This window comes from Stegodyphus dumicola, chromosome 11 (genome assembly GCF_044657685.1).
Source record: "Stegodyphus dumicola isolate Sdum_Otavi_A_Nest chromosome 11, ASM4465768v1".
Taxonomy (NCBI): Eukaryota; Metazoa; Arthropoda; class Arachnida; order Araneae; family Eresidae; genus Stegodyphus; species Stegodyphus dumicola.
Window position 1 is genome coordinate 97509966 of NC_140778.1, and position 25018 is coordinate 97534983.

Below are 25018 nucleotides of genomic sequence, written 5' to 3' on the forward strand. Positions count from 1 at the left end.
CTACTTTTCACAAAAAACGTACAAGTAATCATTTATTAAATTAATGAATTCAAACATATGAACATATATATTTAATAAAATAAAAATATTTCAGCGCAAATAATTATCGACGTCTATTTGAAGAAGAAGAAGGAGAAGCAGAAATATACTATAGCGAACAACTACTAGAAGAATTGGATCCCCAATGTTTAAGATTGCAATACGTGTCGGAGACGTAAGTCTTTTCGGAAAAAATAATAAAACAAAACATAATGTTTCAGGTCCAGTTTAATTATACATTTAATAATTTTTTGACAAAAACGCTGGTCTGGAAAATAATACGTTTTCAGATTTATAATGCTTAATGTTTTTTTCATTCCTTCATTACAAAAATATATTATAAATGTTTAAGTTGGAAAATCATATTGTGAAGAATTCAAATCTATTGTCATACCTTTTGATTATGAGGAAACGTTATTGCATTAACTAATGAAATATCTAAACAGAAAGCTAATATACAAAGTACACGTGTTTAAACGGCCAGTTTGTAAAATTTGTGAATGAGAAGTTGTTATGAAGTTAGTTGTTGAATGTCAAATAGTTGATATAATTAGAGTAACAAAGACAAAAAGGACTTTATGTTTATAAATAATAATATATATGTATGTAAAACAAATTAAGTAAACACTGAAATCCATCCTATACTCTATTCGGAACAAATCTAATATAAATTGTTCTCTTCATCTGTTTCTGTTAGACTATATATTTCTAGATTTACAGAGATTTATAATATTATTTAGCTCGAGTTTTGAGAATGTACTTATCAAACATAATAAAAATTTCGAGATTCCAACTTTTCATGCAATTATTTTTTAATGTATAATATTAAATAATTTTGAATTAATAGAAAATTAAAAAACAAAAATTAATTAATTAAAATATATTTATGTAGATATATATATACCCATCACATTATTTTTACATAAAGATGATGACCTAGCTAACTGGGAATATAAAATTTCCTGAATCAAATATTTCTCTTACTAAGCCACAATATTGTCGAACTATGCACATTTTTTCTATCTCTGTCACGTCTGACACGACGTCGTGCTACTTTCTTTCTATTTCAACAATATGAGAAATATAAATATTCTAGAAATAGGTAGGTTTAGAATTTCAAATGAATTGGGGCCGCAAATGTGAACTGAAATAAATCTGAATATTTTATCTTATTCATCTGCCAAATTTGCTCTGTATTATAGATCAATATGTGCGATCAGAATTCCTAACATTAATTCACACACACACACATATACATATATATCTATATATATACGTTTATCGTATATATGTTATGGTGAAACGCCGAAATCTGGAGAATGTCGACTTTCACCGGTGAATGTCAACATTCACATAGTCGCTTGTTGTATGTCCGAAATATTTTCCAAATACTCTTATTTCTGACTTACACCGGTAAATGTCAACATTCACCATCTACTAATGGTGAATGTTGAACACATAAGAATATTATATTTTCTCCGTAATTCGGTCATGAAAAAACGCACTTAAATTAAGAACTTAAGAATATAAGAACTTAAAACACACTGTACATTCAAAATGAGAAAGGAAAATAATAGAAGTTTAAAACTTACTAAATTACTTGATTCAAATCTTATTTATTGCAAAAACTTAAACTCTTATGACACTTTCAATTGCACAAGAGGCCCTTGCTTTTACAACAGCATTTGTTTGTGGAACACTTCCTTTTGCAATGACAGCGTGTACATATACTCCTCTCTTTTCAACCTACACCAGAACACATCCGTGAGTGTCGACATACACCGGTGAGGGTCCGAATGTACAAGAATGTAATGCAATATTCGATCTTTCACCGACGTATTTGGTGAATGATGACATTCTCCGGTGAAAGTCGACATTCCCCAATTTCGGTCTTTCACGGTAACATATATATATATATATATATATATAAAGATTTTATATATATATATATATATATATATATACATATATTTATATAACTATTATATATATATATATATGATTTTCCTTTTACAATTGAAATTTTATTCTTCATGATGATTTAACTCTAGTCCCCGTTAAAACATTATTAACATTTTGCTTTCAAATTACTTCGAAACATCTTTCGAAATATAACTTACCAGTATGGATTCACTCTTTTAAAATAATTCTACTTTAATTAAACTTAGGAGATAATATAATCAATATTGTTCAGGAAATAAATTATTATTAACTAACTTTGCAGCAATTGCGCAAGTAATTGTAACTTCTTTTCGCACTTAATGAATTTAAGATCATACAACATTGGATATGCTAAATAGCAGCTATTAGCGCTATTTATCTCTTGCCTAATGTACCCACTTTATATATTACCACCATTCGTTTTTTTTAATATTTTAATTTTTAAGTTTTATAAAGTTCTTATACAAAAACTTTACTGTATTGAAGGTTAGTAGCCTCCTTACTTTTATATCTTGCTAGTTTATCTGAAATTGAAATCATTAAATGTCATTCCACTAGATGAAAAACTTGAAAATTTAACGCCATGCCTGCTACAGATAAACCCAAAATACAATATTTATGAAAAACATTTAACTGTATTTACATGATTACATGCGGCACTTGACATATAAAATATATAGGACAGACTAAAAACAATCTTAACTTTCGAATCAATAACCATAGAGCTTAAATCAAAAAATTCAACGCACAAAAAATAGTATTAAAATAAGTACACCATCACAACTCAATACAGCAGAATTAGAGCACTTTAAACACCATGACTTCACCTCTGTTCAACTTCAGATACTAGATATAATACCCAATCACAAAACACGAATTTTTCAGGAATCTCTCTATATACTAAAACAACGTTCACTTTATCCATATGGACTTAACACTTATATACATAGTCATAGAGATAATTCTAAGAAGTCTATTTTCAACCAATTTAAGCACTACAGGAACAAAACGCAGAGAGGAATAAGAGGAAGCAAAATAAAAAATAATGCGAGATTTTTATCCACTTTGGATACATTTGCATTGAAAAAACAATTGAAATGTTTCTTTGACTCAGACAACTTTCCCAAGAAACTTCTCAACTGTTACACTCCTGTACTAATAAATTCCTTATCAAACGAAAAAAATTCATTCAATAAAGCTACGACGACATACAAATCATTAAAGACATGATTCTCGATTTTAGGTTTTTCGGACTCTCTAATAGTCTCACTCAACGCAAAATTTATTTTAAAGTCAATTTTCTACATCCGCAGTTTGACAATATTCATTTCTCAAGAGTCATCAGAGATTGTAAAGATTACTTCCCCGCAGTTGATACATTAACTAGGTTGCATTTAAATATCAAAGGACCTTAAGCAACTTGCTGACTAACCACCATGAAATAGATGAAACAGCAGAATGACATTGTAAGACACCAATTTACAGCAATTACGTGGATTCTCATCACCAGCACATAATTACTGGCAACCTGAATATCATACAAAACCATCAACTTAAAACACTAATGAGTTATGGTACAAAATTTAGACCAGCCAGAAACATGACTACAAATTTCTGTTACAAGACTTTCGAAAACAATATCAACAAAGTTATAGTTAAAGCAAGCGATCAACTGAATTTACCCATAGATACCTTCTAAAAATGGAAAGCCAAAATTCTTCAACGCATATCCACCGAAATCAGTCACGTCAAGTTTAAAAGTACACTGAATTGGTCGCAACTTACATCAGATATTAAAAAATTAAAACAGCTTTTTACTATTACAAAAATAGTTAAACAACTAATAACTTTAGCATTATATGAAAACAATTCTACGCAGAAATTATTCATAAAGAACTTCTCAATGCAACTACTTATCAATTAGCCAACCTTACAGAAACATCTATAATAAACAGGTTTAAAACTTTTCATAAGAAACTCAATATTACTTTCAATGCAAACTACAACAGATTTACTAATCTTTATGAGTAGTTAGGATTTGAGTATCCCTGCACCCCGGAAGTGCCGTCGTCCTTCAAAAGTACTTGGATGTAGTAGTAGGCGGTAATGTAGGCGAGACTGTTTGTCATATACTATGTTTTTCTAAAATAGCGCGTTAAATGAAGGATGAGAGGCTTGTAAAAAAAAAAAAAAGGGGGGGAAATGATTTAATTAAAATTCACGAGTCGAATGTAATATGCGCATTTGAAAGGGTTGGTTTCAGTTGAGTGGGCTGGGATAATATTCTGCATTGCTAAATTAGGAACGACATGGTCGCTTTTGCTTGAGAAAGGTTAGATCAAGGTTAAGATTTTGAGGGGGAGGTGAAAGTAGTATTTGATGAAATACGTGTTTTGAAAGCGTAAACATCCTGTAAGCGCACAAGGCGAGACTTGTGAAACTTTCACTTGATCATTACATTTCGAAGCGGTGAGGTTGGTGCTATCATCCTCCATAAGGATTACAATGGAAGCTCGTAATGGTGAGTGAAACGTAAGGTTTTTTTTTTTTTTTTTTTTGTGTGTTATTGTTCTTTTATTGTTAAATACTTTCTGCGATAAATGTTAAGCATAAAATTATAATTAAAATTAGTTTATTTTAGAACGCAAACGTAGATGTGTTGACACGTTGGGGGATGTGCAGCCGTCGGAAGATCTTATTTTAAACCTTGCTCCCGAGGAAGGCGAAACCTCCCGCAAAAAACTCAAAAAAATTAAAATATACATTGGAAAAAATGTTTCAATAGAAACTTGTGACTTCAAAAATGTCAATTATGTTTCATTTGTAAGGGTGTATCCCGAAACCGCCGCCACCCCCAAAAGATTTAATATAAATATGAATTGTATTGATCGTATAATCGAAGCTTTGGGGGTGATTAAGAGCCACTGTATGTAAAATTAAAAAAAAAAAAGATATCAAAATGCTGATTTTGCTGGAAAGCGGTAGTGGAAGTTAGTAAATTAATATGAATTTTATATAATATTGTAAACAAAAAAGTTCCATTATTTATTTATTATTTTTTTCAAATGATGAATTTTATTCAGTTAGCGCAAGCCCACCGAGGCTATTTGCGCACTTTAAGAACAACATTCGATGCTTCTCAGAAAGATCCGTATGAGATATTCAGAACGGCACGCCCTGCCATATACAACATTTTAAATACTAGATCGAGTTTAAGACTCAGGATTTTAATATGTTTGAAAATATGTTTTGAGAAACTGGGGAAAGATGAAAATGAAATTAATCAGTGTTTTTATTTTTGTTCTCATTGCGAAAGGATTTTATCCTCTAACCAAATCTACGAAAGCATTGACAGATGCTTTAAAAAGATTTTAAATTTGAGAGATAATTTTGTGCGTAATGGAAGCGGGTGGAAAATAAAAAAAGTTAGAGTACCTTGACTTACACGTTGGAAACTATCGGGAAAATCGCGGTGGTTGTAAAAACATCGCTTTACCGACGGGATTAAAAAATAGAAAAGCGTTGTTAAATATCAAATGTGGTGACGACAATTGTTTTTTATATTCTGTTGCCGCAAGTGTTTTTCCGAAATCCACTAGAAATCCTCAGAAGGCTTACTTGTATAAAAAGGATATATCACGTTTTAAATTAGGATCCCTCAAATTTCCCTTAGCGTTAGGCGATGTAAAAATGTTTGAAAACCTGAACGATGTATCCATAAACGTGTATGGATATGAGGAAAATGAAATATTACCTTTGCAATTAAGTGAAAAGCGAAATGCGACAAAAACAGTAGATTTGCTATATTTTCAAAAACATTTCTTTTGTATTCGAAATTTTAATCGTCTATTACATGCAAACGAAAAACCAGTAAATTTTTTTTGTAAAACTTGTTTAAGTGGGTTTCAGAGAAGGGAAACGTTAGAGTATCACAAAACTCTTTGCAATGGAAACAAACCGCAGAAAGTTAGCATTCCTAAAAACACACTTCTTAAATTTACAAATTTAATGAAAATGCATTATCATCCTTTTTGTGTCTTTACCGATTTTGAATGCCTCACGCGCAAGATTCGTCCGAGGTTCGAATCCCGCGAACGGGCTCGCTGCATGGGCGTTTTCGTGGTTTTCCCCATGTGTAACGTGTATACGAGCCAGTTTCCCTTAGAAAGTCCTCCACGAAAGGCATCCCTCCCCTTAGGCAGATAGCCCTAGTGTGCTTTGCCATAATTAAATACACATACACATACACACGCGCAAGATTCAAACTGCGTTTCCTTCTCCGCAACAGAGTCATACTACCCCAATTGAACAGCATATTCCTATGAGTTATACCCTAATAGTTACTAACGTGGAAGACAAGATTATTTTTCATGAATATTTTTGCGGAGAGAATGTAATGGAACATTTTTTCACAACGTTGAGCAAAATCAAATCTAAAATTTTGCAAAATATGAAAGAGTGTTTACCGTTGCAGGAGACGTCGGAAAAAAGTTACGATTCAAATATATGGCATATATGTTTGAATCCTTTCTTAGAAGGCGATGTTCGGGTCATAGATCACTGCCACTGGAGTGATGGGCATGTGAGAGGTCTTGCACATCGCTCCTGTAATTTGAATTTTAAAGTGTCAAACTACATTCCGGTGGTAATTCATAATTTCAGGAATTATGATAGTCACCTGTTACATGCCGAAAATGTATGCAAATAAAGTTAACATTATTCCGGTGAATTTGGAAAAATTCACCATGTTTACACTAGATGAAATGAAATTTATTGATTCGTTTCAATTTTTAGATGCGTCTTTGGACACTTTGGTGTCGAATTTGAAAACGTCACAACATGAATTTAAATTGTTTAATGCATTTTTTGAGAAAAATCCCCAACGAGAATTGTTATTGCGGAAAGGCATATTTCCTTACTCATATTTTGCGTCAACATCGGTGTTGGATGAAATTTCGCTTCCACCGCAGAGCGCGTTTAATAATGTATTACAAGGAGAAGCAGTTTCCGACGAAGATTATGTACATGCCACACACGTGTTTCATTCGTTTGGATGTAACACTTTTGCCGATTACTTAGAGTTATATCAAAATACAGATGTTATTTTGCTAGCCGAAGTATTTTTATCCTTCAGACGCACCGCTCTAAAATATTACCAGTTGGATCCTGTACATTTTATAACGGCTGCCGAATTAACGTGGAATGCCGGACTGAAAGCGTCTAAAATTGAATTAGAGCTTCTAGGAGATGTGAATCAATACATTTGGTTTGAAAACCAAATGCGAGGAGGTATTTGTTTTCTGGGTAGACGTTATGCTCTTGCAAATAATCCTTATGTCCGAGAGTTATAAACCCGATTTACCACACACCTATATCTTAGCCTTAGACGCAAATAATCTATACGGGTGTGTAATGAGCCAGCACCTGCCATTGGGAGGTTTTTACTGGTTAAAGGAAAATGAGGTGGAGGCGTTTGATATTTTGTCTTGTGTTGAAGACGGTGATGTGGGGTATATTATCGAATCCGATCTGTTATATCCCTCCCATCTGCATGACCAACACAATGATTTACCGCTAGCACCGGAACATTTTGAACTCACTTTTGACATGCTATCGCCTTATGCCAAAACCCTGAGCAAAAAATTTCAGTTAGAGACGACACTTCCATGCAAAAAATTATTACCCAATTTTTTTGAAAAAAAAATTACATCGCTCATTATTTAAATCTAAAGTTTTACGTAGAACAGGGTTTAATAATTAAGAAAATTCATAGAATTTTAGCTTTCAAACAACGAGCGTGGCTTAAAGAATACATTGCTTTCAATAATATGAAAAGACAAAATGCGTCTAGCGAATTTGAAAAATCTTTCTTTAAAAAGATGAATAACGCTTTCTATGGAAAAACCTGTCAAAATGTTAGGAAACGTATTCGCGTACAGGGCGTTTTTAGTGAGGAACAATGCCAAAAAAAATTAAACAGTCCTCTGCTGGAATATTTTGAAATAATTAATGAAAATTTTTCAGTTTTCAAAATGAAAAATCCAAATTTGTGTCTAGATAAACCGATTTATATAGGCTTCAGCGTTTTAGAATTAGCGAAGTTGCACATGTATAAATTATTCTATTCCCATTTTAAACACTTTTACAAAGAAAAATGCGAGTTGTTATACACAGATACAGATTCTTTGTATCTCTATATAACAACTGAAGATGTATATAGTGATTTAAAAACGAATTTTTTAAATATTTTGGATTGCAGTAATTTCGAACCCAATCATATAATGTTTAATGAAGAGAACCGTGGAAAACTGGGATTTCTAAAAAGTGAGACACTCACCCCCATATCGGAATTTGTGGGTTTGAAATGCAAAATGTACGCATTTCGTTTCGGTGATACTGTTAAAAAGACCGCGAAAGGAATCAAAAGGAGCGCGCTCAAAAACATTGGATTTGAAACGTATAAAAACGTTTTCGAAAATGCTTCCCTGATTAGGAATTCTCAATATTCAATCATTTCAAAAAAGCACGAACTGCAAAAGATTTTTCAAAATAAAGCTAGCCTCTCGGGATATTATGACAAAAAATATTTGTTAGATGATGGAATTCAATCATTGTCTTATGGTCACTATAACACGCGTGAAGAAGACATGAATTAAAAAAAAATGATGGAACTTTTTGTAACATTTTATTGTAGAGTGTGACATTGTATTTTTGCAACTTATATTTTTTTATGCTAATGATCGACAAAAAACAAAAATGTGTTTCCCTCCCATAGAATACCCAGAAGATATGGCTTTATTTCAACCAATTTCTTTGCAAGATATGTGTATTCAAACTATTTTATCTTCGATATTATGTATAGCTGAACTGTATAATGTAGAACTGAATATTCCTCGTATGATTTTAAGAGATATAATAGAGAAAGGTCGATTCTGGATTGATTTTGAAAGTAGTTTCTCCTTAGAGAACAGAGATGTATTTTGGGATGAAAGTTTAACTCTCTATGAAAGAATTCGATTTAATAAGTGGTTTTCTAAACAATTTATTGCCTGGTTTTTCTTTGATGATGATGTTATATTTCTTTTACACCTAAAGATTGCACATATCACATTTGTAAAACATGTAATTGTTCAAAATAATGAGGCTAATATTTATTTGAAAAGCTGCAACAAATGTTTAGAATTGTGGTTACGATGTCAAACAGACACTACCAGAACGAAATGTAAAATTTTCAGAAAATTCAATCATTTCTTATGTTATAATGAAAGGGATACCCTTTCTTATATGCGAAATGAAGATAACTGGTGTGAGATATGTAAGCAAAGTCCTCTGTATTTCATTTACGACGAGAATTCATGTTGCATTTCTTTTGGAAACTTGATACACGAATGTCCCCGAATTAACCATGATCACTGTTATAATAATTGCTATGGAGGTTTTGTAGAAAACTTTTCTTTTAACTGTCAAATATGAACAAAAATACTGATACATTATGGCAATATTCTGATTAATCATTTTTATTTTATAAACACCCTGAAATTTTTGTTGATATGTAATGATTCCTTTTATGTTTGTAACAATGTGAAATGTACTTTTTGTTTTATTTGATTACTTATTGTATTATCAATATAACATCTCACATGGTGTAATGAAGATAATGGGTTAGTTTCTATATAAATTTACAACGAAAAATCGTTTTGATTTCTTAAAATGTTCATTTTAATTTCTGATACTTATATGCGAAATGAAGATAATTGGTGTGAGATATGTAAGCAAAGTTCTCTGTATTTGATTTGCGACAGGAATTTATGTTGTATTTCTTTTGTAAACTTGATACACGAATGTCTCGCGAATTAACCATGATGACTGTTATAATAATTGTTATGGAGGTTATGTAGAAAACTTTTCTTTTAACTGTCGAATATGAATAAAAATACTGACACATTAAGGCAATATTCTGATTTATCATTTTTATTTTATAAACACCCCCTTCATGTATGTTTCGACGAAAAAGAGGGGGGAGGGAAAGAAATTTTTGTTGATATTTAATGATTCCATTTATGTTTGTAATAATGTGGAATGTACTTTTTGTTTCATTTGATTACTTATTGTATTATCAATATAACATCTCACATGGTATAATGAAAATAATGGGTTAGTTCCCATATTGGATTTACATCGAAAAATCGTTTTGATTTTTTTTAAATGTTCATTTTAATTTTTGATACCTTTGTATATTTTACAACAGTAATATGTTTTTTTGTTTCATTTGATTTTTTCATTGTATCATGCATACAAGAATGATTATTTTGTATTAAGCTTCTGTAATCCTTTAGAAAAAAAATAAAAAAATGGACCTTATCCAAGAGGTCCGGTTTTAGTATCTTATTGGAGGAATTTACATTTTATTAATTTCTTCAAGGCAGATGCTTTTACCGGAAAACAAAACAGTGGAATAGAAAAAGGCAGCTCATAAATAAGTGTAAAAATGTATTATTTATCTATATATCTGATATTTTTTTTTTCAGAGACAAAAAAAAATTGCATTTGAAAGAAAAAAAATCCTTTTTATTGATCAAATTGTTTGTGTTACACACAAGTGCGATGTAATTCTCGCACAATAGCATCATCATTCAGAATAACAAAGTAAGCAATTTTAATTACATAGCTTTCATCTCTTATACATTCACTTTCATATTCAGTTTTTTTCGAAGAAACACAATCCAACATGCCATTATATAATTTACTACATGCCGAAAAAAGAGCTATTTGTTCATTTTGAATGTATAAGTAGCAATATCCATATTGTTGTTGTGGTTGATGGTCAGCTTTATGAATAATATGCTTGAATACTTCGGCATTCTTCAAAATTTTCAGGTAATGACGATTTCCTTTCCCGCTAGTGTTTTCATCGTAAAGAGCATTACGAATGCAGTCGCTTAGGTTTTTAAAGAAAAAATGATTAATTTTTTCAACGTGTACTTCTTCAACAGGACTGTTTTCGGAGTTTCCAGTGTGCAAATAGCCTTAACGTTCCATCGTCGACTTCTGAAGCGTTAGTGATGTTTTGCAGGAATAACACGCATATTTATCAAAGACACACAATTTTGTTTCTTGGCATGAAAAGCATGACAACAGCGGCGACGTTTGAATTTTTTTTTAAAAAATTCCCTAATAAAAATTTCATTTTTTTTCTTATCTTTCGTGCAGAGGTCCTTCAAAGAGTACCCTCTTACCATACAAAATAAAAAATAAAGAGCAAATTTTCCGCAGGATGTACTGGTATCATCTTGAAAGCATATTTTATTATAAAATGTTTTGTTAGCGTTGGTCATTAAAAAGTTTAAAATATTTTTGTTAGATGGAGCAAGACCATAACTGTCGAAGTAATATGCTGTGCTGTTTTTCTTAAAATATATCGAAATCCAGTGGCTCCCAGGTAAAGTATGCGGATCCGAATTCACTATAAATGAGGAGTAATGTCTCTTTCGTAAGGGTATGAAATCGGAAGGATATACACCTCCAAATGTTTTTTCGATTCGACTGTCGCCACAGGCATATTGACACAGAGTTAAAGTATCCATTACCGCCTTTGTTCGAAATGAATATTTCTGTATATGCTTTTAAACACTTCTTCATACACTTGATGTTTCTTTGATGGGAAAATTTCAATAATTTTTTCGGCAAAAGCGAGAAAGAATGCAATGCGCACCACAAAATTTGTCTTCTTAAATAGCTTCTTAAATCCTTCGAGTACAGAATCTGCACTCTTCGATTTTAAAGGAATGGCATACCCGCGTTTAGAAAACACATCAATTGCTGTTAATAAATATTTTACACCATCGTTATATTTAGAGAGCTTAGACAAATCAATCAAATCGCATTGCATTAATTCTCCAATGCCGAAAGACAACACCTTCCGTCGTTTGAAATTAAAGCGAACTGGTTTATGTAACGTATAAGCATCCTGTTTCATTAACCATCGACGCGTCGTTTTCAACGGAAGTTGTGCGGCACGAGCCAATCTTACCACTCCGCCATACGAAGCGGGGTTTTCTACATCGTAATAGATATTTTCTAAAATTGCGTCGGCATCGTTTAAAGCTCCTCCCATTTCTCTTTATAAGGTGCTTGACTTTGGGATCTCCCTCTTCTTTCCTGCTGTACTTTATATCTCTGCTGTTTTCTTTTTGTTTGATGATCGAAGTCTTTCACATCGAAACACATTTTCCAAGAATGGGCCCCCAAGAATGAGGGCCATCGAAAGACATTTTCCTCGCCGCTCGAGGATTTATTTTCTGTGAGGGGGTAGTGCGATGAGGCATCTCTCATGGGAGACAACACATTCTGATTCCCTATCCATGAGCGCGGTATATTAATTTCTTCGATAGCCTTTAGAAATACATCGAAATGCCTTGGCTCTTGAGCATTTTTTATATTTCTCATTAGGTAATTAAAGAAATCCACCATACTGGATCCCTGAATCGTTTTACCGTCAAGAATCATTTCTCCGCGATCGTTCCATGAATAAAGCCTCAATTTTAATTTTTCGGCGACCAGAGGCACCAATCTAGAAAATTTCTGGGGTGTTGATAGAATAATATCCCTAATAACAGGATCTTCCACTTGCTGGAATCCCTTCACTTCTTTGGTTTCTTTCGCTTCATTCGCAAGGCTCACACGTATAGGTTCTGGTGGTGCGTGCACTGTTCTGTGATACCGCGTGATTAGTTGCCCCAACAACTTTGCTTTCATGTCGTCGGGTAATTTTGCTCATTCTAATAACGTGTCTATGTCATCTTCCAATCTCAATTCTGGCTTCTGAAGATGATAAGACGATACCAATTCTTCGGGTATGAGAGCCACTCTTTTGGCCATTGTAGCCCAAAATTGGGATTAAGAATTTTTTACAGTCGTTTGCTAATAACTGGTCCTAAAATACCACCCAAGGCAGATATTATTGCCGGAGCAATCAATGGTAAAAAGCCTCCCGATTGGTTGACTAAATTTTTTTTTTCTTTTGTATGCTTTCGTGTTTTTTAGATAGCAACCTTAATAGATTCTTATATTTGTTCAGCTTACGTACATTAACGGGGATATTTCCATTCAAAATATTTAAACAAATTTCGCAGAGAGATAAAATTTGATCCTTATTTGCAGTCTGTAACAAAGCACGTTTCTGCGATGGGTGGGAATGAGCTAATATTCGCAAGAAATGATACTGCTTTTTCAAATTCTTCTTCGTCATTTCGGACGAAATAACCACAGTATTCCGTCTTTATCTGGAAACAGATTTTCGCGCATCCGATACTGCTCCGATGTTTGAGGGTGTAAGTCAATAACTAAATAACCAAAGGGTTTCGTAGTTGCTTTTATATAAGCATCCGTCAAAAAATGCCAGTTCTGAGGATATAACTGTCGTCCTAAGCAACTAACTTGGGAGACATCTCTTGCATTTTTAAACAAAATGATATAATGCGCATTAAGACTAATGTCGCGCACAACCTTTAAACGAGGGAATAAGTTTTGTAATATCACTATAACGCTGACTTCACAATGGTGTGAGGCGGCAGTAAAAAGATCGGCAATTTTCTCATTTAGTCGATGCATCAGGTCATCGACCACTATCAAATCCCCTTTTTCGTATCTATCCGGAAGACCTTGAATGAATTCAATGTCTGGTTCTTCCCAAAACCAAGGTGCGGAATACGAATAACACCATTTTACTTTTCTGATAGGGGCTTCATATATTCGATTTCGTATCATTTCGCGTACCAACGAAGTTTTACCTGATTGACTCGGGCCAATAACCAAACAGGAACTTGGATGTTTGAATTTTAACATCGCTGATAAATTCCTTTTTTTTTTCTTTAACAAAAATATATTTACATTCATCCAACCGTTTCCGATATCCGAGGACTCAAATGTCTATACATTTTGTCTGCAAAAACTGCATAGTTTCATAAATTCCCCCCTCATCATTTGTACGCCAATTATATCGGCTTTCAACATATCGATATCTTTCCAAAAATAACGTATATCATAAACTGTTTTATTCTCTTTTACACATACATGCAAAAACAATTTTCGACCAATATAAACTGATTCCTTACAAGTAGAATTTCTTAAATCCACTTTCCCTTCACCCCATTCACAATTCCTCATTAATTCTCCGAAAAATATTCCTACGACGACTATTGTTATTGCCAAAAATAAAACGAAATTTATAATAAAAATACTCCATTTTGTTGCACTCATCTTGCATCTACTACTCTTAATTCTCACTTTCAACTCCCTTTTTATACTAAATATTTCCAAAAAGAAGAAAAAAAAAAAAAAAAAAAAAAAGAAAAAGAAAAACGAAAATGCACAAGCGAACTCAAGACATCGAACCCAATGAATGACCTGACGTTTTATGGGTTACTGCTGGTCGTCTCCGACCCCCCGCCGTCCAAAGAAGGTTAAAAAAACTACCAAAAAGAAAAGAAGAAGATACTACTTTTAAGAAAATCGAAGGCGTTTTATGAATGGTGTACGAGGGGGACAAGCATTCACAACGTCGCTACTGTCCTTCACTTACACCATCCAAAAAACTTTAAAAATTCTACAAAAAAGCACTCACAGCTGGTGGCTATCAAACAAAAGAAACCTACCGATCGACAACAAACATGTTCCAAAAGTCAACAACCGAGAGGTCAGTCTGTAACTAAAGCAATCCCATTTTAGAAAAACATGGTATATGACAAACAGTCTCGCCTACATTACCGCCTACTACTACATCCAAGTACTTTTGGAGGACGACGGCACTTCCGGGGTGCAGGGATACTCAAATCCTAACTACTTTTATGCGATTCCCAAATTCCATAAAACACAATTAAAATTCAGATTTATTGCTAATGGAACTAATAAATTACAAGAAAAATGTAGACTATTATTTTTCAATTCAACTTAATAAAATCTGTAAATTTATTTTCAATGATTGTAACACTAATCATAACAATCCTGGATCATTCATAATAACACTCCTGTCATTAATACTATTCAAACCATTAACATCCAAAACATTAATTGCTATGACTTTGAAAACTTATATACCTCACTTCCTCTAGAAGAAATCTATACCAGTCTACTTGATCTAACTAAACTCTTCCCTGATATGCTCAATATCATGACTCTTGACAAATGGGAAACCTACCTAAAATGCACACTTTTTCATAACTACATCAAGTTTCAAAATCAAATTTTTAAACAAGTCAGAGGATTGCCAATGGGCTTACATTCCAGCACCTCGATCTGTAATATCTTTTTATTTGTCAAAGACTTTAACTTCCAAAAAAATCTACAACCACAAGAGTTAAATTACTACAAACACACCTACAGATATATTGATGACCTTATTACAATTAATAATTTTGATAAAATTGAACACTCCGAGATTTATCCGAATTGTCTTACACTTAATAAAACTAATAATTCACAAAATAGCATAGACTTTCTAGATCTTCAAATCATTAATTACAAAAAAATTTTACTTTTTGACAAAACAAGAAACTTCAATTTCAGTACTAACAAATTAATAAATTGCAACTCCAACATAACCAAAAAAGTAATTAACAATACTATAATTAATCAAATACAACGAATTAAAATTATATGCACAGATACAATAGATTTACAACGCGAAATTTTGCTCCTTATTAAAATTCTCAAAAATAATCTAATACCCATTCAATTTATCAACCATTGCCTTAAAAGAGCAGGCGTTAAATACTGACTCTAAATCATGTAACTGATAGGGATATGATAATTTGTTCCTAAACCTGAGAAGGCGGTATAAGTTGGATGACTATCAGTTGAAGGATTTGTATATAGTGTAATTACTCAATTGTATATATTGTAAAAACTAATTGTCTTCAGACTCATGCTGTTACTATACTGTTACTAAAAAAATGGGCCTATTTCATGACTTTAGTCTGTCTAATAGCTCTTGGACAGTGAAAATTCCTTTTTCCTTTTCTTAAATTCTTAATCATTGCGACACGACAATTAGCCAGAAATTAATTAATTTCCATTCACTAGTATTTTCAAAAAAATCTTAACAGACAGTCTCCCTCAAATAAGAACTCCACATAATACATCCCTCAAGAATTCCGAGTCCAACCCACTACCATAAATTACTTCACCCAAGTCTTACCGACTGATATTATTCAAAGCCCCCACTGCCGCTAAGAATTTTCGGACACCCAACACTTATGAGTCAGACATGAAGAGAATACTTTGCCAACTCCCCCACTAGAAAGAATGTAAGTTACTTAATACCTTTTCTGGCCTTTATATCTTCATGTACATTCACTGTTCTTATTATATATTATTTTTTACATTTTTTTATATTACTTTATATTGTCTTTGATTTGTTTTTACAAACTTTGCATTATTTATCTTATTTTGTAATCTTCTATGTTTATTTCAACTTTACTTTGAATTCGATTTCATAATAACAATTTCCAATGTTTAATTTTTACAAATAATATAGAACTCAAAAGCATAAACATGAAGGAGTCGGGGACGGTTACTCGGGTTATATCGGATTTCTCTACAGATTTTGCTTTTTACTCCAAATTGAATTGACTAAATTGCTTCATAAGAATAAGTTCTTTGAGTATAAGCATTGGGTCATAATCCCTTCTATTCGCGGAGATATTTGGCCTGACTAGAATTGCCGGTTCGGCTTTAACTTATCACTCGAGTAAAGACGAAACACCTTCGTATTTACGTATTTTTATCAATTATTGTTCGTTGAATGAGAGTTTGTTTGTTCCCCTTGAAAAGTCAATTAATTTCCGATCAATGACAATGATTACATGGTTTTAATTTTCCTTTTACAATTGAAATTTTATTCTTCATGATGATTTAACTCTAGTCCCCATTATTAACATTTTGCATTTTGCTAAACATTATTAACATTATTAACCAAAAACATTATTAACATTTTGCTTTCAAATTACTTCAAAACATCTTTCGAAATATAACTTACCAGTATGGATTCACTCTTTTAAAATAATTCTACTTTAATTAAACATAGGAGATAATATAATCAATTAATCAATATTGTTTAGGAAATAAATTATATATATATATATATACAATCGTTTATTGCAATGCATGGTCGGAAACGTTTTCCTGGCGCTATAGTGACGAGAGACAACACAAGAAAAATATGGTACGAACAATGTAAAGATATTTCTTTATTATTCTTAGCGCAGCGAAAACTAAGAAATAAGAACAAAAACATTGGATTGTCATGAAAGAAAGTATTCGAAAGTTCCTTAGGAAAGTATCCTAAACATGGATTTGGTAGGGGTAGTCCAGTGCATTGTTCAGCAAGATCACGAGACCTCACTTGCATTATCACTTCCGCTCGGGGTAATTCAACACATTCGTGCACGAAACCCCTGTTAGAAGTCCAACAGGAACTTGTGGCACATATCGTGGCAGCTGCTGGGAAAGTCCTGAGGATGCACAGTATTTCCAGAACATCTTATGCTCGATGTGCGAGAGATGTGATACCTGCATCAGGGTGCAGGTCGTAATTTCGAACACCTTCTTTGAGGTCCATAAGTGTCTAATTTTGTTCCTATTTTTTAATTTCTCTTGTGCTAAGCATAATTGGTGTCCGTTCTTTCTTGTGTTTTGTGTTGTTTGTACCGGCCAGGAAAGTTGTTTCGGCCCTGTTTTGCCATTTCATTTTTCCTCGATGTCGTCTCTCTCATATATGTGCATAATTACTTATGACTCAAGTGTTGCTACTATATGACTATATGATGAAATTTACAAACACGATGTTTACAATGCTAGATATTCCCATCCGAAAATATCTTTTTTTTTACTCTTGCCCTTCAAATAAGAAATGTGTGTCCTTCATCGTAAAATCTCGTGGAACTTTAATACTTCTTTTTTCGAGGACAATGGAGAAAATATTTCAGTATAGGCAGCTGTCAATATTCAAACATTACATTGTGAAAGCCATTAAAGTGATTTCGGCCATTAGCCGAAACGCTCAGAAAGGCTTAATTCGCATAAGGATTTAGGAAATACATTTTGAAAAACTTAGCAAATTTTCCTTCAATAAATTTAATGAAACAGGCAAAAGAAATTACAGGGAACAATAAATATAGGAGAAAACAGATATCTCTTTTCCTAATTTGTTTTACTGTTTTTGATTTCTTTCTTTCTTCCTGTATAAATAATTAAAACTTAAAGAATGTAACTGAAGAATGAGAATAAAATTTTCAATTGAAAACAAATGGTGGCAAAACTCCTAGTGCTGCTGTGCTGGACGACGAAATAGATGAGCAATATTTTCCGAATTTGGAATAACGAGAGAAAATTTGAAACCTGTGCAGCCAGCGATGCAAAGGGATTGTTCTGAGAGAAAGATGACTTAAATGAGGAAACTCGGAGATAATGTAATGATGTGTAAGGTTACCTCTACTGGGATAATAATAAGAAAAGGTTAAAATACAAAATACGTAAGTAAATTATACAAAAATTGAAGAAATTTAAAATATCTAGCAAGCGTAAGAAATAGTAATTGATTCAAAAACTAAATGAATCTAAAGCTCTCAAACTTATACTCTTTTAAATACAGGATTTTCTGATTCAGAAAGAACGTTACGTGTATATCTTCTAAGATGCTTTTTCCATCCTTTTTTTGTAGTTGTTTCATTTTTTTCTCCTATTTTGCAATTTTCCCCATTGTTTCCCTCTGTTTTTAAGCCACCTGTTTATTATTACTATTATTATTATTACAACTTATGTAAAAATTAAGTAAAGAAAAGTAAGGCACTGAAACTTTGCAAATTACCACACTCTACGTGAGATTCATGGTGGTCGCTTATTGCATAAAAATCACGCCAAATTCTTTAACTTCTCTGCATGGCTTTAGGTCCTTATAACGAAAACAACAAATTCGCCCTTTGTAGAAAAATATTCTGTCAGGCAATAAATCTACGGGGAGATTTATTGCCCTATGAAATATTTATTGCCCTATTTTTCCCTATGAAACTGAGCACAAAGTGTTATATAGTATCTAAATATTAAAGTGTTGTACATGTTAAACGTGGTCGTCGTTGCATTACTTTCACTATTTTACTACTGAAATCAAGATATACTGATTATTTTGTAGATTGGAAAACCCTCCTTGTGATCATGAAAAGGAGCAGAAACTGGAAAACGAGAGAGAACTAGAAAAGAAGCGAGAACCGGAAAAGATGCAAGAACTGGAAAAGAAACAAGAACTGAATAAAAAGGAAGAACCGGAAAAGAAGGAGAAACTGGAAAAGAAGAAGGACTGGAAAAGAAGGAGAAACTGGAAAAGAAGCAAGAACTGAAAAACAAGAAAAAACTGGAATTGACACAAAAACTAGAAAAGAAGCAAGAAATGAAAAAGAAGCAAAAGCTGGAAAAGATACAAAAACTAGAAAAGAAGCAAGAACCGGAGAAGATACAAGAACTGGAAAAGAAGCAAGAACTGAAAAAGAAGCAAGAGCAGGAAGCGAAAAAAAACTGGAAAAGAAGCAAGAACTGAAAATGAAACAAGAGCAGAAAAAGAAGCAAAAACTGGAAAAGAAGGAAGAACTGAAAAACAAACAAAAACTGGAGAAGCAACAGAAACTAGAAAAGAAGCAAGAACTGAAAAAGAAGCAAACACTGGAATGGATTCAAAAACTAGAAAAGAAAGAAGAACTGAAAAACAAGAAAAAACTGGAAGAGATACAAAAACAAGTGAACAAAGAAGAACTGAAAAGGCAGAAGGAACTGGAAAAAATGCAAAAACTAAAAAACAAAGAAGAACTGAAAAAGCAGAAAAAGAAGCAAAAACTGGAAAAGAAGGAAGAACTGAAAAACAAACAAAAACTGGAGAAGCAACAGAAACTAGAAAAGAAGCAAGAACTGAAAAAGAAGCAAACACTGGAATGGATTCAAAAACTAGAAAAGAAAGAAGAACTTAAAAACAAGAAAAAACTGGAAGAGATACAAAAACTAGAAAAGAAAGAAGAACTGAAAATAGAGAAACAACTGGAAGAGATACAAAAACAAGTGAACAAAGAACTCAAAAGGCAGAAGGAACTGGAAAAAATACAAAAACTAAAAAACAAAGAAGAACTGAAAAAGAAGAAGAAACTGGAAAAAATGCAAAAAATGGAAAAGAAGCAAGAGCCGGAAAAGATGCCAGAACTGGGGAGATAGATGAGTCAGAAAAGACGCAATACCTGGAAGAGAAGCAAAAAACGGAAAAGAATCCAAATCTGCAAAACCAGCAGGAACCGGTAAAGAACTGTCAAACCCGAAAAGGAAACCGGATGAACTGCGAAAAGAGCCAGAACTGGATAACGACTTTAGAACGATTGATTTAATGACCAAACGAAGCAGGACCCGAAAAAGAAAAATAGAACAAATAAATCATATACCACTGCAAATAATACCACTGCAAGCATTAAATATCAACGTCAAAAGAATAAACACCTTTCTTCAAGGAAGCCTTGCAATACACTGTCATAACCCAGAAGGTATAGAAAAAATCAGCTATAACCTCATTGCCAAAACAGTTGCAAAAGATATAGTTAACGTAAAACTTCCGGAAGCCACAATACCAAAATGCACAATTCATAATACTCCAAAAAATTTCAACTCTGATGAACTGATTCAAATTATAGCCCAAGAAACATAATCAAATATTTCCCACATAAGGCCTTTATTTAAACTGAATTATAAAAATAATATTGATAAATGGATCATAAAATGTCACGGTCAAACTTTCCAAAATTTTATGAGTAAAAAACAAATATATATTGGATGGCGCACCAATAAAATAACCGAGTTTATCGGTGTACGCAGATGTCAAGTCTGTCAGGATTTCTCTCATAAGACAAACCAACCAAAATGCTCATTCTACGGCGGAAAATATCATGTTTCTTGCCGTTATTCCCAAACTCCGTACTGCATAAACTGTTGGATTAACAATGAAAAGTATGAAACAAAATTTGACTGTAAACATCCAGCTTTAGCTATTTCCTGGTCCACATATCAAACAGAAGTTAGACGAGTAAAATCCAATACATATTATCAACAATAATGCAAGATCCTGCAGACTATCTATAGACCCTTTCCATCAATAAAAAGAATAACAATGGCATCCGCTTTCTCAAAATAAATCTTCAAAGAGCAAAGACCGCCACCGACCAACTATGTCAGTATCAAGTAGATTATCTGGCAGGTTTTATTATAAAACAAGAACATTATTGCATCACTGGCAAATTAGGAAGAAGTCCAAATAACTGGGCAATTATTCAACGTCATGCTTCAACGGGTGTTTTATCTCCTCGTACAGCCATATTCATTCCAAACAATACATGGAATTCTACAATAATTATTAATACTCGAGATATAATCACAATTTCAATCAATACTAATGCATCTCAGCTTCTTATTACTAGTATCTATATATCTCCGTCAAAAATCCAAATCAAACCTTATCCATACTAAATGAAATCTTACAACAATAATAATAGTCCGCATGTTATTAGTGGAGACTTTAACTCGCAAAGTACTTAATGGGGATACTTACAAACCGATCACAGAGGAGGAATACTTGAAGAATTTTTAAATGCAAACAATCTCATTTTACATAATCATTTTCCTGACCGACCTATCTTTGATAATACCTACAATAAATATTGGACTGATCTTATTTCTACAACACATCTTGATAATAAAATTAACAACAGATCAATACTAGATGAACATACCGAATCTTATAACAAATATATCTCTTTTGATATAACTGAACATACGTCCTTTACTGCACTTACCAGATTTAAAATCGATAATAACAAAGAAAAGAAATTTCAACAAAAGTTCAATCCAATTTCAAATGACTTTCTAAATGCTATTATTCTGTGTACAACCAAAACAGAACTTAATAATATTACCAAGGAACTTATCAGAAAGTTTCAAGATACCTACGAACGTACCTTCTTCAAAAGATCATCAATACCCATTATAAAAATCAACTGGTGACGAAAGAACTCCGCTAAGTCAAACACAAAACACGAGCATTACGAAGAAAACTGAAATCATCGCAAACTGATGAACGACTCAACCTACTTCAAAAATACAAAAAACGAAAAGCCTCATATAAAAAGCAAATAATGTCTGCAAATCTTTAAGCTTGGTGCAACTATTGTTCAAACAACCAGAATACGTATGGTTCATTGTACAAAATTGAAACCAACAAAATCTTCCACCCAACGCAACTTACAGTCACTAATAGGGGAAATAATGATAAAAATGTTACGAAGATCACTTTAGAAAACATTCTAGATGTTATTCTACCAAAAGAAAACATATATGATCATTTAACTGAACAAAGATTAATTCGTTGTAATCTACTTCCAAGAAAATGATAACACATTTACAGCCATGGAACTCAATCTATTTATTAAAAAACTCAATAACGAAAATGCTCCTGGACCAGATAGAATCTGCTATCAAATTATACATAAAAGTAATCCTAAGCTAATTCTTATCTGCAAAAAATGTCTCCAACTTGGTATTTTTCAAGACTGCTATAAAACAAGACAAATCATACTTTTCCTCAAAAAGAACAAAGCTCATGAAAATCCTAATTCCTATCGGCCAATTAACCTTCTACCAGCCCTTGGAGAAAATCTGAAAATTGTATTATAGGAAGACTTGAATACCATTTTCACCATCATAAATTCATTAATGAAAATCAGTGTGGATTTAGGCAACAAAAATCTACCATTCATGCAACCAGTGCAGTCCTAAACCAAATCCATGTTAATAAAATCAATAACCTACACCCCGCAATAATCAGCTTAGGTCTTTGATTCATTATGGCGGCCCTCAATTAAAGAAGCACTTAGAAATATTGAATGTACTTATAATATCTATTAAATTATCAATAATTTCCTTGATAATCGGCATAGTCTCATTTTATATAATAATACTTTAATCAGAAGAAAACAAGTTCGTGCATGTTCACAAGGCGCATGTATAAGCGCAGTATTATGGAATATTACATTTAATAAAATTATAAAAAGTGCTTGGCTTCCTTTTGCTAAAATTACTGCTTTCGCCGATGATGTCGCATTTGTTATGAGTGGAAGGTCCCATTTAATCCTTCGAAGAAATTGTCAAGAAATAATAGCCATATTCCAGCAAGAATGCAAGAAAATTAAACTTGAAATTTCATCCTCCAAATCTAGAATCATGACAAATAATAAACCTGGACAAAATCTTACTAAGCAACTTTCTGTTAAAATAAATGGCGAAAAAAATCAAGCATACTAAATTCTTTTCTATTACTTTTAGATCTTCCCGTTGCTTCAAAAACTACCTTATATTCATCTAACTGATTTTCTCATTAATTCGTCGACACATTCTTTTGTGACTTTTAAAGGTCATAGACTTATTGTTAGGTAACAGTATTTCAAATTTAAAGGATGGTGGCAATTCATATCGGCCATCGGAAACAAAATTTAATATCTCTTTGAATTGCTTAACTGTGTTGGTGTGAGCAAGTTCTAGTTTAACATCTTCGGTTGGGTCTGTTATGCCAATGGCATCTAAATTCCAGAGTTCGGTTACACAAGATTAGAGGAATGCAACGACACTATATTGTTGAACAAATTATTTTCCAGAAATGCTAGAATAGTAGCTGAAGTAGGTTCTTCAGATAAGCTGTTTACTTTACCAATCACAGTGTATCCGAATTCAGTCGCCACTACAGACACACCCGAGTTCAGTTTCAGAGATCTGCCAGCAATAATGTCCCCGATGGCATCTGCTCCTAAAAGTAATTCAATGTTATATTCCTTAGCTTGCAAATCAGACAAGGTGATATTTCTACCTTTTAATTTAGGGTATTGTGATCAACTATTTTTGGAACAGATTCGCATATTTTGTTATGAGTAAGTACTTCAAAGTTATGTTCATACGTTCCCTCAAAATTTCTTAAATTAACATCAAACACTAAATGGCAATTAGGACTTGTCTCTCTCTCCCCAAGAATGGTTTGTTTCGATTTGGGACGGAGTTGCAAAAACGTGATGACCCTTTCTGAAAGATAAGATTATGTGAACTACTGTCGAAAATCGTACGAACTGTAAGTTGTGTACCTTCGAAAACTATTTTTAAATCAAATGTTTGCAAATACACATTTTTATTAACAGTTGGCTGATTAGACAATGCATTACTTGAAAAAACAGTACTTTCAGTTTCATTTCGCTTTACAGTTTCGCTATTAGAGCACATATTGGTATAGTGAAATTTATACACATGTTAAACATTTTACTTTTTTTCTGAAGGCCTGTGAGCTATGTCCAACTCGTAGGCAGCGAAAATAGACAGGCGTTTGCACCAAAGGCTTTAGTTTATCTTCTAAACACATTTTGCGAGCAGAAAAACATTCGGCAGAATTGTGGGATTTCTAACAAAAAATACAACCTAAATTCCGCCTACCTGTATTGCCTTGGAAATTTACGAAGTCAGCCGCTGTAGAGCAGTAGGGAACATCAGAATGTGGACGTGAATGAGCAGAAAGGGGAGCTCCCGACCCGGTTACGTGCGAGCTTAATCCTTTCCTCCCTTTGCACTTGGTTTCGGAGAAAGCACAAACGTTTATCCAAAGAGCGCGCACTATCTTGCTGGGACGAAGTATCATCCATTGAACAGTTTCTGGTAAGCAGGACTCAAGAAGTGGCTCCAAAAATTCAGCAAATTCTTCCTTAGTTCTACCTTTGAGCTATCGAGCGCCATGAGCTTGCTCTCAAGTAAATCATAAAGTTCAGCTAAATCTCATTTAATCCGACAAGCAGCATTTTTCGTTACCACGGAAAATGGATCCCTTACATAAATCTGAACCAAAAGTTAATCTCTCTCTAAGCTATCTTTAAGTTGTGCAATTATCTTTGAAAAGTTTTCATTAGTTGGCGGAAACCATGTCACCAAACTT

At 32.9% G+C, this 25018-nt stretch overlaps 1 long non-coding RNA gene across 2 annotated transcripts; it reads left to right on the top strand.

Annotated features, from left to right (window-relative positions):
- The first annotated feature begins 3839 nt into the window (after window positions 1–3839).
- On the top strand, window positions 3840–10356 carry LOC146994219 (uncharacterized). Of its 2 annotated transcripts, none has more exons than XR_015044077.1 (2): window positions 3840–4512; window positions 4622–10356. It is a non-coding gene; the product is annotated as an uncharacterized LOC146994219 (long non-coding RNA). The 2 variants fall into 2 exon arrangements; XR_015044076.1 differs by having other exon boundaries at window positions 3840–4501.
- Window positions 10357–25018: the final 14662 nt, after the last annotated feature.